Below are 12680 nucleotides of genomic sequence, written 5' to 3'. Positions count from 1 at the left end.
GGTGAGCTCAAGTGCACTTCGTTCCAGTGTAATAACGTGTGTTAACTTTTGTGGTGAAGGCAAGTCTTGAGTATCTGTATTACCTTGGCCTGGTCTGCCAGACCTCAGGAGCAACATGCAAATCTTAAGTGTGGGGCACTGACTGGACCCAAAACATGGGATCTCTGCTTATGAGGGATCTTAGAATCATTGAGTACTAGAAGTGGAAGGGAACTTGAGATGTCATCAAGTCCAGTCTCCTGCCTCACTGCAGGGCGAAGTACCATCTGTATCATCCCTGACATATGTTTGCCTAATTTGCTCTTAAATATTTTCAATGATGGAGATTCTACAACCTCCCTAGATAATGTATTCAAGTGCTTGCTTAACCACCCTGGTGAGTAGTTTTCCTAATGTCCAGCCTAAACCTTCTTTGCTGCAATTTAAGCCCATTGCTTCTTGTTTTATCATCAGAGGCTATGGAAAATACATTTTTCTTCCTCTTGTAGGTACTTATATGCTGTTATGTGTCCTCTCAGTCTTTTATTTTCCAAACTAAATAAACGCAAATCTTTCAGTCATCCCTATCAGGTGATTTTTTTCCTAAACCTTCAATATTTTTTCTTGATCTTCCTTTGACACTGCTGGCATTTCGAGAGTGCAAGTGGGGTTTTGTGGTTGGTGCTGGTAGAAGAGATACCCAAGGGACCTAAAAGTGCTAGGTACTTTGTCCCCACTGAATTTTAATATCAATTATGTCAGGCAAAATTGACTCCCATGTGTGCCTTTCAGATTTTCCATGAAAAATACTCTTGCTGTGTAAATGGGCCAAGTTCATCTTTAAAAACTTTCTGTGTTTTAAATATACTTTCTACAAAAAGGCTCTTCCATTCCAGTTCAAGTGTAACTGGCAAGAATATTTCTGTGAGCTTCCCATTAGAGAACCGATGGAAACTATTACCTGACCCAATATGCAAATAATCCCTTGGATGATAACAAATTGTTAGGATTTTTTCTACTGTGTATAGTTACTCACTGCCTTCCAAAGGAGTTCCTATTTATTAAAGAGATCAAAAGTAGTATGGGAGATTCAGAATGTGTTTTTTACCTTTAGGGAAACTGTTGGAAAGTAGGTCAAGCAAGCAAGCCAGCCAAGGGGAGAGGGGAATGTAACTATTATAATCACAGAGCTGTTGAAGCTTTGGTGCTTGTTACAAGATCAAGACATCAACATCTTTGATGTGCTTGTGTGTGTTTAAAAAATACCCTCAAACAGCCAAACTTAATTGCCGAGAGTCCCTGATGGTGTAAACTCATGCCTATTTCGACTCGGCAGCTGCATATAAAAATTGAGCACCACTGGGATAGAAAAGAAAAAAAATTTTGCTTCACATAAGAAAACTTGGGAGCAATTAAGCAAACTGTGCTCCAATTCAAAAAGAATCAGTAACTGTTATAAGTGACAGTCCACTGTAGCCATCTACATGTCTATCAGTGAAATCTCCTTGCGGTTGGAGCTCCTTGGTAACAAAGAGGGTTCAATCATCAAGCTTATGTTTAAACTATGGTTACTATTTTGAGATGCAAATGTATCCTGAAATAGCAACTCGGTGGATACTCCCCATGCTCGAGACAGTGCTGCTATTTTGAGCACAGTATTCTAGTTCCACTGCCCCTTGGCATGAAAGGAGTAGTAGAACCTTCAAAATAGGTGCTTATTTTGAACTTTGGTGCAATTTGGAGGGCACCAAGTCTGAAATAAGCCATCTCTAAAAAATATATGCAATTTGCATTGTGCAAATTATTTTAAGTTAGAACCACAGTGGAGATGTAGCCCAGGGTCCATCCTATTAACCCGGTATCATAGCACAGGTTCTGGAATATACTATGATCTAAAGCTTGACTTCAAGCAATTAAGAAAATAAAAAATAAAACCTCTCAGTTATAAAAATTGTCTTGTTCAGGAAGGCAATTAAAATGCAAGACTGAAGCAGGGCAGTTATTAGACCTATAGAAATGTCTTCCACAGTCTGTTTAAACCATTATTAGTAAGACTGTTGAAGCCAAGTGATGTTTCCTGAACAAAGACAAGAACAGTGTGGGAACAAATGTTTTGCTTTGCTGAGCGTTCTGAAAATTAAGAAAAAATTACTAAATTCTTCCTGAAATGAAATAATGTTTAGATGTCAAGAGCCGATTTACATTTATCAATCCTTAAATTTCCAAATGACTTCATTTTGAGTTAATGGATGAAGTGTTTTTTAGTCTTTTGAGAGGTTCTGTGCACGAGTGGATCTACACACAGACTTTATGGAAAGTGTGTAAGGCCCAGTAAGTCTCAAATGTGGGCCTGCAGAGCTTCCAAGCAGCAAACACTGCAACCTAGCTACTGTATTACATAGTTTTGCACTAGGTAATCACCCATGGTCTGCTGCAGACACTGCCCCCAAAAGTCCTGCCATAAGGCTCATGGCTCTTGGATGGATTTACATAGGGCAGGGAACCCAAGGGGTGTTCCAGGAAGTGTCCAGGAATTATGTGGATCTCCTGCAGGTGCCATGACTAACCCTCTTCTTTAACTCCTAGTTTCATCCAGAGCTTGATTTGAATCCTGCCTCTTAACCTGACTCAGACTGATAGACCTTGGAACATGACTATGGACTCCTCCACTACTTCCAGGCTCAGGACTTGTTCTAAACCTAGATTCTGACTGGACTTGTTAGGATCCCAGCAAAGTGACACAAAGTTGAAAAACATTTTATCAATCTGGATTTCTCCCCAGAAAACCTTTATCTGAACTTTCTTCTGAGTCTAACAAGATTTATCCATTACACAGCAGCGCCATGTACTCCATGGAGATGTTAAATTTTAACAAATACAGGTTGAAACTCTCTCATCAGGCACCCTTGGGACACCACTGTGCCAAACAACAGAATTTAGCGGATCACAAGAGGTCAACATTGTCTAGCACATTACTCATTTTTTCATTGTTTATTGGGCTCTTCGAAGACACTTAAGGGTAAATTACAGCTAACTAGTAGCACAGAACGCTGAGAGCCAGGACTGGTGGCCATCAACAAACTTTATGGGACCACAAGAAATTTGGCCACACCCATTATAAGAGATTGTCCAGCTAACTAAAATCATGCTGGATTATGGATGTTGCTGGATAAGAGAGTTCTTCATTAAAGAGGTTCAGCCTGTAATTGCCTACCTGTTTATTCACACGCTTTCTATATAAATTATACCCCAGGATAGATATCATTTTCATATCATATCAATTTCAGTTGCCACAGTGAGATATCATCAGCCTAAAGAAGACAAATATACTAGCTCAGGATGCTGCTGTTTCTCCATCAATCAGCATTAACAACTATACATTAGACGTCATCCACGAGTTCGTTTACCTCGGGTCCACCATCACTGACACCCTGTCCTTGGAGACGGAGCTAAATAGGAGGATCGGTAAAGCAGCCACATCTCTGTCCAGACTCAGCGAGAGAGTGTGGAATAACAACAAGCTGTACACTCACACCAAAATGCAAGTCTACAGAGCCTGCATCCTCAGCACCCTCCTTTACGGCAGTGAGACCTGGACCCAGTACGCCCGCCAGGAAAAGAGGCTGAACGTCTTCCACTTACGCTGCTTCAGGCTCATCCTTGGAATATCATGGAAGGACAGAGTGTCCAACACCACCGTCCTTGAGCAAGCTGGAATCCCAACTATGCACACCCTCCTCAGGCAGCGGTGGCTCTGCTGGCTTGGCCACGTCCACAGGATGAATGATGGAAGGATCCCAAAAGACATCCTGTATGGTGAGCTAGCCTCTGGCAAAATACCTCCCAGACACCCCCAGCTGTGCTACAAAGATGTTTGCAAGAGAGACCTCAGGGAAGTAGACATAAAGCCAGACAGCTGGGAGGAGCTGGCAGACGATTGCAGCAGATGGAGGCAGGAACTACACAAGGGCCTTCAGAAGGGCGAGCTGAGGATCAGACAGCTAGCAAAGGAGAAGCGAGCCCACAGAAAGCACAGCTGGGACCTGCCAGACACCCATTACACATGCAACAGATGCAGCAAGGACTGTCACTCTCATGTGGTTCTTCACGGTCACAGCCGACGCTGCAAATGAGGATGCCAAATGGAACTATGAAGGGCGCGATCTAGATATCAATGAAGATTGCACTCATGGAAAAAAGAAGTTAACTAAAATGGTTGGAAGTGACTGAAGACTGAAGTGACTGCTGATTTTATGCACCCAAACTTCTCTGCCTCCTGCATGCATCTCTAGAACAATCTGAGTTTTTTCCAGAGGGCAGTGCCCATCACTGTAATGTCCAAGATGAAAACATTCATATGTGACCAACAATTTGAAAGGATTCAGATAAAGGGACCTTTTTTCAGAGGCTGTCTTCTCAGTTTTTTATGAAAATGAGGCTCCTTTATAAAGTCTCATAGAGGGAACTTAAATACAGAGGTACCCAAAGTATTCCATTTCAGGAGGTGGGGGGCAGCAGTTTTGTGTACCTAGAGCATAGGTGATGTGTGGGAGTGCACAGTCAGTCCTAAGCACCCCCTCATCAGCCTCCCCACCCCCACACCCACACTCATCATCAGCGCCAGAGGAAGAGCAGGTGGGGGTGGAGCAGTGATGCAGAAGGGGCAGGGCACAGTGGAAGGGAAGGGCAGGGCACTGGCAGAGCAAAGGTGGAAGGGGAGGGGAATGGGGAAGCCAGGGAGGGGGTGTGGCAAGGGCACATGGTTGGTGGCCTCTGCTGTAATCTCCTCAGCAGTTGCCTCTAACCTGAGCACTGCTTCCCCTTCTTCCCATTTCCCTGCGGGGAAAGAATGCCTCTCACTCCCGGCTGGCAGGGGAGCAGAGGAGCAATTCACACATTTTGTGTACTTTCCTCTCACTCCCTGATAGTCCTGGAATGGGAGGAAGAGCAAGCAACAACCGGCTATGCACAGCAGCTAGTCCCCAGCCTTCCCAAAATGGCGCCCTCATCCAGCACGCATAACCTGTCTCAACACTGTAGATTCAAACAGGCACAGTCTCTTGTTATAGATCAGTTGTGATACACTGGGTGATTTGTCAATGATTAGCTGAGAAGCTTTGTGGCTCCAGATAGACTCTGGCCAGCACAGTGATTGAGAAGTGGGGGAAAAGCTGTGATGGAAAATGGAAGAATATGTAAGTGCTAAAAGTCAAAGCAGTTCCTTTAATTTCCAGCTGCTTGTGAGGAGAACTCACCAGCTTGCACATCTGTTTCACTTAGTGATTGAGTGCCAGATCTGCTCATGTAGCCCTTCTAAACAGATTGCAAAGACCAGCAGACTTTTCTCCTGCCAGGAAAACATTCTGAGAATCCACAAAGCATGCCTAAGGCTGCAAAAATGTCCAGTGAAAACTCGGAAGCCACTAAATTTGTTATTGAAAATGGTGAAATTGTGGGCAAGGAGAGTAATTGAATAACAATGCCCAGATTTTCGGGGAAACTTAAATGTGCCAAACATAGACTAGTAGCATTTGATTGCTGGGAAGAGAATGATTTTCAAGAATTGATATTTTAAAGATGCTGCTCTTGTGCAAAGGATACGAGTTCTAGGATAGGTGTCTTGTATATTCTAACATAGTTGAGAAATATTCAGCTTACCACTTGAAAGCATGACCATGCTGGAGACACTCAAAACTGCCAATAGATGGTGATACTAGAAGAAAGTGGGATGTTTATAGCAGAATCCACTGGAGGTGGTTGGCCCCTTACAAAATCAGTTTCCCTGCTCTGGATGTTCACACCTCCACATTAGAATCTGACAGTGGGCCACATCCCCCTGACTGATCTGACTTGTTTTCTCCTCTCTTGATATATACTACTGATATCCACTCTGAATGAATAGACCTTGTCAGCTCTGGCCCTCCCTTTTAATGGGATCCCCCTCTTTAAATATTCCTTTTAACCCCTGCCCCCCACTCATGCATCTGAGGAAGCCCACAAAAGCTTATGCTCCAAAATATCTGTTAGACTATAAGGTGCCACAGGACTCATTGCTGTTCACTTCTTTCTGTGGTTTTGGTACCAAAGATGGTTTTTAATGCCACTGTTCTTCCTTAGCACAAACAACAGATCTTTCTACCGAGTTCTGAAGCTGTTTCCACAGTTCTGGCTGCAGTTGATGGCATGTGCTCTCTTTAAGTGGACCATTATTGATAGGTGATTTTTGAAGCATTAAATCTCTTAGGTTTTGTAACCAACCAGGCTCGGGTTCCCCAGAAATGAGGCTGCACCCAGAAGGTGAGTGCTATATTTGATTTATTGAAAGCACGTGACACCCGCAACGGGAGCCCCGGAGACGTGGCAGTCACCAGTGGGGGAAAACCCGAAGCGTTGGAGCTTTGCTTGGGGAGAGGCTCTGTAACAGGCCTCCTAACACTAGCTGATAAAGCTCAACTTATTAGCATAAGATTGCCTAAAATTGCCTATGCATTCCTTATCACTATTTCTTGTGGCCTACTGCCAGTGTAGCCTTGAAGTCTTGGCAAGCACGCCTTGTTCTGCAGTAGTTCCCATGGCAGGGTTAGTTATTTTGCAGCTTTTCACCTTGCACAGACTGATTTGTTTAGATCCTCCTGAGGATTCACAGAGGGATCGGACTGCACTCTCGACTGCTACAATGTCTTCGTGAACCCTACACTCCTCCAGCAGGGCTTTAGAGCTCTGGCCTACCTGAGAGAGCCCCTTCCTCTGACTACCACTCAGCCAATCGTCACGCAGCCTGAGCACATGGCCAGCCTGAGCACATGGCCTTTCAAACAAACAAACAGACAACGCAGCACTCCAAACACAAACAAACAGACAAACCCAGGCCCAGAACCCCCAAACCCAGGCACCCACACGCTCCAGAGATCCACTTACCCAAAGGTGCTGTAGTTTGCCCCCTCCTTCCCCAGGAGAGCCCCTCTCAAAACTCCCTCCTGTTAGCAACCACCCTGTTCACATGCACCCAACTTGGTGTGAGGCCTGAGGCCTAGGAAATATGGTCAATACTTTGCCAATGTAAAGTAAAGTTAAGGTGTGAGCAAGTGGTAGGCCCTGCTCACAGAACTTGGTAACAAGAGGGCTGACATTTCAGAAGCAGTCATACCTAAGAGGCAGTAAGGCAATAAGAAGATTCCAGATGGATGGTAACAGAACATCTCATTAAGAAACATGTTAGTACCAACACGATCCCTCACAGATAAAAGGGACATACTGATCCAGGTTCAAGATAAGGTCTAAAATAACAGCATGATGAATACTGATGTTTTGATCAAACCTCCATGTACAACGTGAGGAATGGTTTCTAGGTAACTTCAAGGGTGGTAACTGGATATCTCAGGATTGATGTGTAACTTGTTTGTGCTAATGGATAAAACTATATTCTAAGGAGGTTGTCCTTGCCTGGCATAGGGGGCGGTGGAAAGTCCTGACCCTGACTTAGGTGGTTCATTGCAATGAGCTCACATATGTTAGTGTACCTCTAACCATTGTGCCAGGACTTTAGGACTATGGTCCACTGACAATAAACCTGGCTGGGTGCCTTCACATTTTATCTTATTCTGAGTCTCTGGAGTTTTTCTCAGAGTCTGTGGTGCCGGATACCTGTACAGATCCAATGCAACATACAGAAGGTGTGGGCGGTGGGGCACACACATGCAGCAGAATGGTTACCATCATTGGACAGAGAACTATGCCTGTCAGTACACCACCCTAGTGACTTGTGACCACACCTCAGACTTGAAGCCCTTTTTGAACAGCCCTGATTGGCTGTCTTACATCTTCTCCTGATTGGATCCTGCCCTAGTATTTTTTCAAGGGCTGTTTTAACTCCTTTTTAGCCAGTGCAAGAAAACCACCATGCCACAGAACTCAAAGGTACTTCTAACAAGCCAATGTTTCTCCAGCTTCCTTTTAAGAAGGCCATCTGGGACTGTGTGAAAATCCTTGCTGCCCTCCAGGTATTTTAGCCCTCCATACTGCTCTTGCTCTGAGACTTCAGTGGCAAAAACAAATTTACATTGAGTTCCTGCCCCCGCAAAGGCCTTCACACCAGTGGAGTTACATTTTAGACTTTGTGTCACTTAAATATTATAAGAAATTAAGAAACCTTTGCAAGGAAGACTAGGGCTTTAGAAAATAAGTGTGGTCATCTCAGGAGATGGCAGAGATATTGAAAGCTTCATCAGTGTGCTCTTGACTTATTGGAAGGATTTATGCAAGTGCTGAAGTTGCTTGTTTCAATATACCATGAAATATAGATAAAGATTAAAAAAATCCAATCAATAATAAATTGAATCTTATATGGATGTACCAAACCAGATCTATAGGGCCATATTTTCAGTCAGGTGTGTCTACAGCTTTAACATTTATACACAAAGGAATTGTCCTTCTCTGCCTCACCCTGTATAAATCACTTAAAAAATGAAGCCTGAGGAAAATGGAGGGAATAGGAGGCAAGAAAATAACCAGCATTTTGCATACAATTTTGATTTAGATACATGTACTGCTTACACTGATCTCAGTAGTTTTTAACAACTGCTCAGACATACCACTTCTTAAGACTCAGTTAGACTATGGAGCTTCCCCTCAAGCCAACACTCAAAAATAGAAGTGTTTGTCCTGCCTTGTATTCAAAGCAGCTGGGGTAATTGATTATAACTGCAATATGGTTGCTAAGGGAACCCTGCTCCTTCATGCATGTTTGAGTGGCTCTGTGGCTTGAGATGCTGGTAGAATAGCGTCATGGCCCCACCTTCTCCTTGGAGGAGCATTCTACACAAAAGGAGTATTCCTTATACTTTCTGTGTAACGGGACTGAAAAGTTGTATTATGTTAGCACAAACAGGTCCAAGCAGAGGTCAGGGTACCATTGTGCTAGGACCCACACAAACACAAGCCTCTGCTCTGAAGGAGTTAAATTATTATTGTTATTATTATTATTATTATTACCCCCAATTTTATAGAACAGAGGCACAGAGAGATTAAATGACTATGAAAGTGTATGCAAGTAGTCTCTGACAGAGGTTACAATTGAATCAAGATCTTCCCAGGCTGTGTCAAGATTGCTGAGAACTGTCAACAAAAGGTACGAAAATTATGCACTGCATTTGCATATCTCTTGACAACAGTTCTGTCAGGAGAGGCTTTCTCAACATTTAGCCCATCCACATGGGGCCAAAAGTTGGGAAAACCCCCTCTTCTGAGACTTCCCCTCTTCCTCATGGAATGAGGCAGACAGAGATTTTGGCAGAACGCTCCCAACATGGCAGACTTCTGCGAAGAGACCTGTGGTCTCCCGACAGAAGCCTGCAGTTTAGACATAGCTTCAGTGTATTAGTCACAAGGCCATCTTTCTTTATGCAACAATTTATTGTCTAGGGAAAGATTTTACCTGTAATGATGGTACTTCTGGCTTCTTTGGGAAAAGTTAGAGCAAAATTGATAAACAAGTTACCGCGACTAGATGGCATTCACCCAAGAGTTTTGAAAGAACTCAAATGTGAATGTGCTGAACTATTAACTATGGTTTGTTATTTATCCTTTAAATAAGCTTCTGTTCCGATTGACTGGAAGATAGTTAATGTGATTCCAAAATTTAAAATGTCTCTAGAGGTCATCCTGGGAATTACAGAGCAGTAAATCTAACGTCAGTATCAGGCAAACTAGTTTAAACTAAAGTAACAAATAAAATTGTCAGAAATGTATATGAACATAATTTGTAGGAGAAAAGTCAACATGGTTTCTGTAAAGGGAAATCATGCCTTACTAATCTACTAGAATTCTTTGAGGAAGTCAACAAGTATGTGGACAGGGGGGATCCAGTGGATGTAGTTTACTTAGATTTCCAGAAAAGCTTAGATAAGTTCCCTCACCAAATGCTCTTAAGTAAAATAAGTTGTCATGGGATAAGAGAGAAGGTCCTCTCATGGACTGAAAGCTGGTTAAAAGAAAGGAAGTAAAGGGTAGGAATAAATAGTAAATTTTCAGAATGGAGAGAAGTAACTAGGGATGTCCCCCAGTGGTCTGTATCGGGACTAATCCTGTTCAACCTATTTATAAATGAGCTGGAAAAAAGGATAAACAGTGAGATGGCAAAATTTGCTGATAATATTAAACTGCTCAAGATAGTTAAGAGCAAAACAGACCATGAAGAACTTCAAAAAGATCTCACAAAAGTAAGTGATTGGTCAACAAAATGGCAAATATATTTTAATGTTGATAAATGTAAAGTAATGCACATTGAAAAAATAATCCCAAGTGTACATATGAAATTATAGGGACTAATTTATCTGTAACTACTCAAGAGAGAGATCTTGGAGTCACTGTGGATAGTTCTCCGAAAACATCCATTCAATATGCTGCAGCAGTCAAAAAAAAGGCAAACAGAATGCTAGGAATCATTTAAAAAAGGAATAGACAATAAGATAGAGAATATCTTATTGCCTCCATGAAAAATTCATGGTACGCCCACATCTTGAATATGGTATAAAAGACATATTGGCCTTGGAAAAAGGTTCAGAAACAGGTAACAAAAGTGGTTAGGGGTTTGGGACAGGTGCCATATGAAGAAAAATTAAAAAGACTGGGACTTTTCCGCTTAGAAAAATAGGATACTAAGTGGGGGATATGATAGAGGCAGTGGAGATTGAGGAGCAGGCTGAGTACTGGCTCCTTTTTTGAAAAAAAAAAAAACACTGCTAGAGTTATATAAACTTATGACTTGAGTGACAGAAGTAAATAAGGAAAAATAATGCTTGTTCCTATAACAAAAGAACTAGGGACCACCAAATGAAATTAATGAGCAGCAGATTTAAAACTATCAACAAGAAGGTTTTCTTCATGCAGCACATAGTAGGCCTGCAGAACTCCTTGCCAAAGGATGTTGCGAAGACCAAGACTTTAGCAGGGTTCAAAAAAGATCTAGATAAATTAATGGAAGTTAGGTTCCTCAATGGCTATTAGCGAGGATAGGTAGGAATGGTGTCCCTAGCCTCTGTTTGACTGAGGTTGAAAATGGATGTCAGGAGAGAGATTGCTTTGGTGATTACCTGTCCTGTTTACACCCTCTAAGGCATCAGGAATTGGCTTCTGTTGGAAGACTGGATACTGGGCTAGATGGATCTTTGGTCTGATCCAGTGAAGCTATTCTGATGTTCTTAATACATTACCATAAAAACAATTAGGTAATGTATTTTGCAGCTCACAAATAAATGCGTATAGTATTATCACACTAAAATAAATAAGCAAAAAAGAAAAAAAAACTACTTTTCATTGCCGTTGGTGTTCCTGCCTTTTAATTTGAGCAATCTTAGCAAACAATGTACATTTATAGACAATGGTGTGATCGCAATGTCAGGGACTATAGCAGCACAAAATTTCTTCTGGCCATCAATATATGGCTATGAAAAAAGGCCAGTTTCAAAAGCTAAACTAGACTAATGAAATTAATCACATGGCATTGCAAAGATTTCTTTCGATATCTCCAGATCCTCAGACTGTGGAAATCCATGGGAGATAGAGTGAGTTATGCCAGCTGATGATCTGGCCCCATGTTGCTCCTCAGTTCCAGGTGAAATGCACTTTTAAGTCTGGGGAGATTACCAAAGGACAGATTTTCAAAGACATGCTGAACAGTGAGAGTCACACAACTCCCATTGAAAGTCAAGGGAAATGTATTACCTAATTTCCATTTTTGGCTTTTGAATATCTTTCTATAAAGCTACTGCCTCAGACCACCATATTCCTGTGTTCCTAAGAATCAATTATTTTTTACTACAACATTCTTTCCAAGTCTGAATTATTTTTTACTAGAACATTCTTTCCAAGTCTGAGGAGAACGCGTTTCAACTGTGGCAGTCTTCAGATCTGCCCTGGGAAAAGTAATTAGCTGGAATTTATTCCTACTATATTTAGGCAGCATCTACATTAGCCCAGAAGATCAGCCTGCTCAGCGACAATCTTCCGGGCTTCAATTTCATGCATCTAATATCGACTTCTCACGGATTGCAGTTGACCCCTGTATTCCTTGTGAGATGCGAGGCACTAGGGAGGTTGATGGGAGAAACTCTCCCATTAACTTTCCCAGGTATGGACAGCCAAGTTAGCTGAGCACAGATAGGTAGATTCAAGCTACACAACTGCCGTAGCTAGAATTGCATATTTGTGGTGGACTTACTTTGCCTATGACTTGTCTATGCTACCCCCTTCCTTCAAAGGAAGGATGGTAATTAGGGTGTTGGGAGTTTACTAATGAAGTGCTGCAGAGTAGGGGCACTTTGAAGTACTGGTGAGTGTGCCACAGCTAGACGCTTGCCGGTACTTCCAAGTTTAAAACTTCGAAGTTGCCGCGGGGGGGAATTTGCTTAACGAAGTGCTGTCTATGCATGGCAACACTTCATTAGTAAACTCCCAACACCCTACTTAATATCTTTCCTTTGAAGAAAGGTGGTAGTGTAGACACAGCCCTAGTGTAGACATAGCCTCAAGTGACTAATGTCTGATCACACCTCTACTTTTCACATGTAATCACCCCTTGAATTCCAAAAACATTCTTTTTAATGTTACATAACACTGAGGTTTTGAGGCGTGGGTGGTTGGTGGTTTTTTGTTTTTGTTTTTCTTTTAACTGCAGGAGAGTGAATTGCAAAATAGTTAGAACA

The sequence above is a fragment of the Carettochelys insculpta genome, chromosome 4 (genome assembly GCF_033958435.1).
Source record: "Carettochelys insculpta isolate YL-2023 chromosome 4, ASM3395843v1, whole genome shotgun sequence".
NCBI classification, from domain to species: Eukaryota; Metazoa; Chordata; order Testudines; family Carettochelyidae; genus Carettochelys; species Carettochelys insculpta.
The sequence above is the reverse complement of the archived record's forward strand: the minus strand, read 5'-3'. Positions refer to the sequence as shown.